Source organism: Cavia porcellus, unplaced genomic scaffold (genome assembly GCF_034190915.1).
Source record: "Cavia porcellus strain 051 isolate PalLab524CR breed Dunkin Hartley unplaced genomic scaffold, mCavPor4.1 scaffold_1, whole genome shotgun sequence".
NCBI lineage: Eukaryota > Metazoa > Chordata > Mammalia > Rodentia > Caviidae > Cavia > Cavia porcellus.
In genome coordinates this window covers 172,843,843-172,850,031 of record NW_026947484.1, presented here as the reverse complement: position 1 = coordinate 172,850,031, position 6,189 = coordinate 172,843,843, and the positions used below count along the sequence as shown (strand labels likewise).

General features: G+C 40.5%; 1 long non-coding RNA gene across 1 annotated transcript in view; it reads left to right on the top strand.

Annotated features, from left to right (window-relative positions):
* LOC134473643 (uncharacterized) overlaps positions 1-6,189 on the top strand; it is a 47,128-nt gene that overhangs the window by 32,351 nt on the left and 8,588 nt on the right. The window contains exon 2 of the long non-coding RNA XR_010043995.1: positions 1,277-1,448. This is a non-coding gene — a long non-coding RNA (uncharacterized LOC134473643). The remainder of the gene's footprint in view (positions 1-1,276; positions 1,449-6,189) is intronic.

Sequence of the window (6,189 nt, the reverse complement as noted above, 5' to 3'; positions counted from 1 at the left end):
GTATCACTGTATATGTATAGAGAGCAAAATGAGGGAGAGAGAGAAGAAAGGGAAGAGAGAGAGGAGGAGAGAAAAGAAAGGTTTAGCTTTGATCACCTTTTCAGCAGTTTCATCCTCTGGTTGGCTGGCTCCAGGCAGAACCATCACAGTGGAAACAGCACAGGAGAGGAAAGCTGCTCTCCTCATGGCAGACAGGAAGAATAGTAAGCAGAGCAAGATGGTGGGGAAGGGGCCAGGGACAGGAAACAGCCATCAGAGGCACGTCTGCAGGGTCTTACTTCCTCATGGTTGGAAAAAGGAGTTATGTAAGTTCAAAGAAAGTGATTCGGCAGGACATCCCAGGAGCCACGTAAGATTATAAAGGGTACATACAGCAAGAGCAGTGCTCCTGATAGAACAGCTCAAATGTGTATTGCAGTGCCGGTCAATGACTGGATTGAAGCTGGTTCAGAAGTGTAGGATTCTGAACATGGAAAAGAATACTTTGTATTTGTTTTACTCCTGTTGTGTTTTCTATGCCTGTCAACTTATGATATGAGGCTGGATAAGCATCTGCGATTAAATAAGTCAAAGGAGCTTGTGTTTTAAGCATTCTTATGAGAAGAGGACTCATAAAAGGCATTGATTAATAGTTTAAGCAGCAGCTGTGTCAGTAAGGGGTCAACCAGAAAAGCAGGACTTGCTTAACGACCTGTGTGTTTACTGACTCTGGACTCATGACCGAAGCACACTGTTCAGACTTGTGATGGGCTGCTCAGTCTCATCACCCACATTTGAACTTACAGCGTGAGAAAATGAGCAGGTGTGAGCCTGATGGTGGTTTCTTCTCCAGAGAGGCACTGTAAGTTTTGCTTACAGCACTGTACAGTAGAGTACCATGCTGTAGTTTTATATGCTGTTAGTCATTACAGTACTACATATAAGAGTTATATAAATAAAAGCCAAAGTCATCAAACTGGAGTTTCCTTCAACCATTTCTTTGTTCTGAATGTGGTAACGTACATAGTCTACACAATTGCTTATTTAGCAACTGTTCATTTAATCACTTCATTTATTTATAGTTTCATATTATTCATTACTTTTAAATAATTATAAACTACTTTATGAAAGTATTTTGTCAGGTTGTAACATTTTCTTGTGCTTATAGTTGATTTACTTATGGATTATTATTTTTACCTTGATTTTCTTATGGATTTGAATTTGGTTTTGCTGTTTGGAAGTTTATTTTTTTTTGTAATATTAGCTTTTTAACGTGTTCCTTAATTTTGTTTTGTAGGACTATCTTACATTTAAAGAGTCTTGTTTTATGTGAAACAGTTCCTCTTTGGAAGATTTGTTTTCCTCCAGTGAACCTCATGTCTGATCTCCAGAGATACGTTTTATGTCAACCGTTCAAGATTCCTGCTCCATGAACATAGCTGGGCTATTTTGATCTGGCTGCTTACAAGGTACACAAGGCTTGCTTCAGCTTAACTCTTGCCTATGGGGCTAGGTTGTAAACGCTGGCCTCTTTTGCCAGGTTTCTGCATCCCAGATAGTGGAGCATTTAATTTTCAGTCTGTCCTCAAACAGGAGATCTCAGTCATCTTCTGTTCTCATCGGGGAGCCTGACTCCAGATATGAGTTTTGTTTCATGTTGGAGGAACACTATTTTACATCCTTTCCATAGGAGCAGAAACCTTGGGTGCTTTTGCCAGCTTTGACCTGGGAGTCCAGAAGGCCTGTAGTTTCAGTCCATTCTCTATCGTGTATTTGTTTGATTTTTCATTCTCTCCTTCACAGAAGTGTTTATCATATGTATGAGCCCAGCTATGTGTTTTGAGTATTCTCTTTGCAACTGCTACACATCATTAACGTGATTGGGAGCAAAGCCACTTTCACTGAATTTTCCCCTTTGTTTCCTAACTGGCAAATTAGTGTTTTCCCTAAACTCCAACTCTTTGCATGCCATCCCCTTTTGTATGTTTTTATTTTATCTGTGTAGAATTTACATGAAGTGAAAAATATACTACCAGACATTAACCACCAGGTCCCTGTCCCATATTTGTATGGACCAGCTTTTAAATACCTGGAGGCAACTCTGCTTCCTTCCACCAGCAATGTTTCTCATGGGCTCTTTCTCTGTCTGATACATTCTTATCTCTCTTGTTGTGTTTAACCCTTTTGATCTTCCTCATCCCTTGATGTCACTCACTTCTTCCTCATTCCTTGCTTCATGAGCTTTCATTCATCACCCTCATTTCCCATATGATAGCACTTGCCCTAACCTGCTTCCTTGCAACTATTTTTTTTTTAATCAACTCTTTTGTCCTAGACTGGAAATTTTGTAAGTAGAGAGTATATCTTGCCTACTCAGTCATTAACCACATACATAGCATATCACGAACACCCAGAAAATATTAAGAAACTTTATAAATGAGAAAAGATGTGACTTTCTCTTTCACTTTATTTCTTCCTTGCTGTCCAGAAGGAGCCCTGACTTTCATATGACATGGTAGAAAAATACATCGCCTAGCCCCATTGCCAGCTAGGTGAGGGACACTAAGTCCCAGTCTTAAATTGCATAGTGAAAATTCTGAGCTTCATGGAGGGATGGAGGAGGAGGTAATGGGATTCTGATGTGGAACTGATGTGGTCCAAAGGAGGTGCATCAGAAGGTTCAAATGCTCTGTGACAAAGTTATCTCCGTACTTCAGTGTTGTGTCGCTAGCTAGGGGCACACAGTGTCTCCAGGTCTGGATGGCTTGTGTCTTCAAGGTGGCTAACAGAATAGGTTCTTGTCTCTTGCCATTGCCTATGCTCTATGCTTGCAAACCAGAAGCAGGGAACCTGATCTGAGCTCAGGGATTCTGGGAAAACAGAGCTGCCGCTTTGTGTTCTGAAGCAGATATGGTTCAGTGCATTTGGATACAGGCCCATGGTCTTGGCTGCAGCCAGTTGGTGCCAGAGAATCGGAGTTCTGCTTATTGATCACCTTAGCAGCTGTTTAGCCTGGATTTCAAGCTCATCCCTTATAGGGAGCCTTTGCCATGCCAAAATCTCTCTCACCCTTTCTCCTCATCCTTTTCTATATGCAATCTACTTAAAACATTCGCCTTTAATGTGTAGGCCAAGGCAGTGACTTCATAAAGGCCAGGAAATGGAGAAGCAAGAAACTTCCTTGAAAGATTTAATATAAATTATTTTTAGAAATAATAAATAATAAATAATAAATTTTAAAAGATGAAGACCACTGCTAATCAGATGGGCTGAAACAGTCTGTGATGTTTGAAGATTGTTACCATTTACTTCCCAGAACATGAAACTGCTTTCTGCTTTAATTTTGCCCATTTATCATCTCTTTTTTTTTTTTTTTATTTAAGAGGAAAAAGAGAAAAACACAAAACAAAACAAAGCGGTGTAAGGGTACACGTAATACGGAACTACAAAAAAACAAAACAAAACAAAACAAAACAAAAACATAACAGTAAGAAATCACCTGTTAGTAGATTACATATTATCATCTTGAAAATAGTTGCTCAAATCACAAACTTAATACTATCATATAGAATGGAACAGAGTCTAATTAGTCGAAACAAGATCGTGGGAGTACTACAGGACTTCAAAACAAGTAAATAGGAAATCATAAAGAGTTACTATTTATATATCCTAATTTTTTAAATTTTTTCTTTAATTAAGACAAACATAAGAAATGACTAAATAATTTTTTTTAAAACAATAAGGGGGAGATTGAGATAAAACAGGACATAACAATATAACAATAGAGGTCAAATCATGACTGTTTCAGCAACCTAGTAATTCAGCACCATATAACCCGACTTAATAGTAGTTACCACAGTGTCTGTCTCATCTCTTATGTGCTATCTTTCCTTTAGAATGGAGACACAAACACTTCCTAAGAGATAATGGGTTGGAATCGAAATCTACGTTTCTTTTTCCTTGGTATTGCTTGTTTGCTCTGTAACATGAGACCGCTTTTCAGGCTGAAAGTGCCATGAAAGGAAGAGAATCACATTAACTTAGCTGCTGCCTAGAATTTACTGTAGTTTGAAGCTTGTTTGTGAAAGAAGAGGAAAAGTATTTTGGGAAGAGTGTCAGTGTAGGTAGGAAAGAAACTTAGCACGGCCATTGCCCTATCATTGACCAGACAAGCAGTCAGGAGTAAATCATTTCATAGATTGAAACTCAGCAATAATCATGGCCTCAATATACTCTCCTGTAAATGAGTGTCTGATTAAATCCAATGTAGTCAGTCTAATAGCATATAGAGAGTAAGAAAGAAATTTAAGAAAGCAGAGATGTGGTAAGGATTATGCTTAGTGAAATAACATAGGTAGCTAAACGTAACTCCAGTCATGGGTTACCATGCAAAAAAACATAACTGGTAACTTCAACATTTCCCACTATTTCAAAAGAAGCCCAGATCTGGGTTTTACATGAAATATTTAATTAGCAACTCAACACAAAAAGTAAGGCCATAAAGCTGGGCTAAGTACAACCTGAGGATAGTTGGTTTGCAACCTTAAAGGTAGACAACCTCTGCAGAATTGGTCAGTTTACTGGAGCAAAGCCCAAGTGGGAAGTCTGAGAACCAATGTTAAGCTGCAACAGCACCAGAGGAGAGAAAGTCTTGTACTGGGCAAGGGCCAGAGTGTTCCTAAATATTTGAGAGTCCAAAGCTAGTGTCAGTATTTGCAATATAATAAGAATAAAACTGACCCAGGAACAGGAGCTCTGGACTCCTTGGCTGTACCCAACCAATCAACCAAATAACAAATCAAACAACCAACCAACTAACCAACAGAAACATCTTTCCTGGGCTTGGTTATATTGCTTTTCTTTTCTGATGCCTACTTGTTGGGCTTCACATTTCTCCATTTGTGCTCAGTGGTAGATCACAGCATGGTCGGTGTCTAAGATGGTCCTTTCTTTCTCTCTCTCTCTCATAGTCTTCTTTCACACTGAATTGAGCAGGTTTATATAGGACAATAGGTTATAAAAGTCATTGCCACTTCCACTTCACCTCTCAGATTGTGTGCTTTGTTGCTACACAAACTACCAAGCCATAAGGATACTCAAGAACTGTGGAGAGACCAATATGAGCAGGGACAGCCATCACCAACTCATGGGCCACATGGTTGAACCGACTGGGAAGCAGACCCTTCACCCCAGGCAAGCTTGCCAATTGCCAGTGTTGTTTGATGACTTGTGAGAGACCTTGAGCTAGAATCTTCCCAAAGCCCGAGCCTGCAGCTGTTGCGAAAGACAAATATACTCATCCTTGCTCTAGTCACTGACTTGTGCACTAGTTTATTATATGACCACAGATAATGAGTATAAAGTCATAGCAGTTGTCAACAACCTTTATACATCAATTCATTTCTCACAATAATTTTAATTATAATTATTTTAAGAGGAAAAAATTTTGTGTTGTAAATGGAAAATAGGTATCGCTAGTGTTGTAGTCAGGGCCGGCGCACAGAGAACAATTAGGATTAGGACACGGAGTTTATAGTATTTTTATAGTGGTTACCGGAAGTTAACACAGGAAAATGCAGGATATCTATCCACAACACCAAAGACATAGATTATTTAGTTAAGAGCCTAAACCCCACAGCAATGTCCCACGAGTCCAGATAAAAATCCAGAGCTCAGGACAATGCCTCCACGAGTCCAACTGAAGGTCCAGAGCCCACAGAAGGGACTCACACCAGTCTCTTTTACGGATCCGTGCCGGGAAGACCCAGGGTTAGCGGTGGAAGCCAGAAAGTCTATGCCAGCAGGATGAAGGAGCTGTGCTAGTGGGATGAGGGTTCTACGCTGCAGCTGAGAAGTCACACTCACAACAAAGACCAGGGCTATCCTGAAAGGCACCACAGCTGTCCTCAGCAACACGGAGGCCCCGAGCTCCTCTGACAACAAGCACAGTCGGGTACATGCCAGGAAGCAGCATGGCGAATTCATCCTGGAGACCAGGCAGTACATGTCTTCCCCTCCAGAGCCAGGAAGCAATGCTCGATGTGAGGACCTAAGCTTCTCCAGGAGAACCAACATCTCAGACAGCAACTCGTAGGAGAATCCACAATGCCTCCTTAATGCCTCAACCCTCAACACCTCCTTTCTTCTCCACCAATTTATCCTGGCAACTTTCCTCAGGTGGAGCATCTTCGCTCAATGCCATGCTGATAT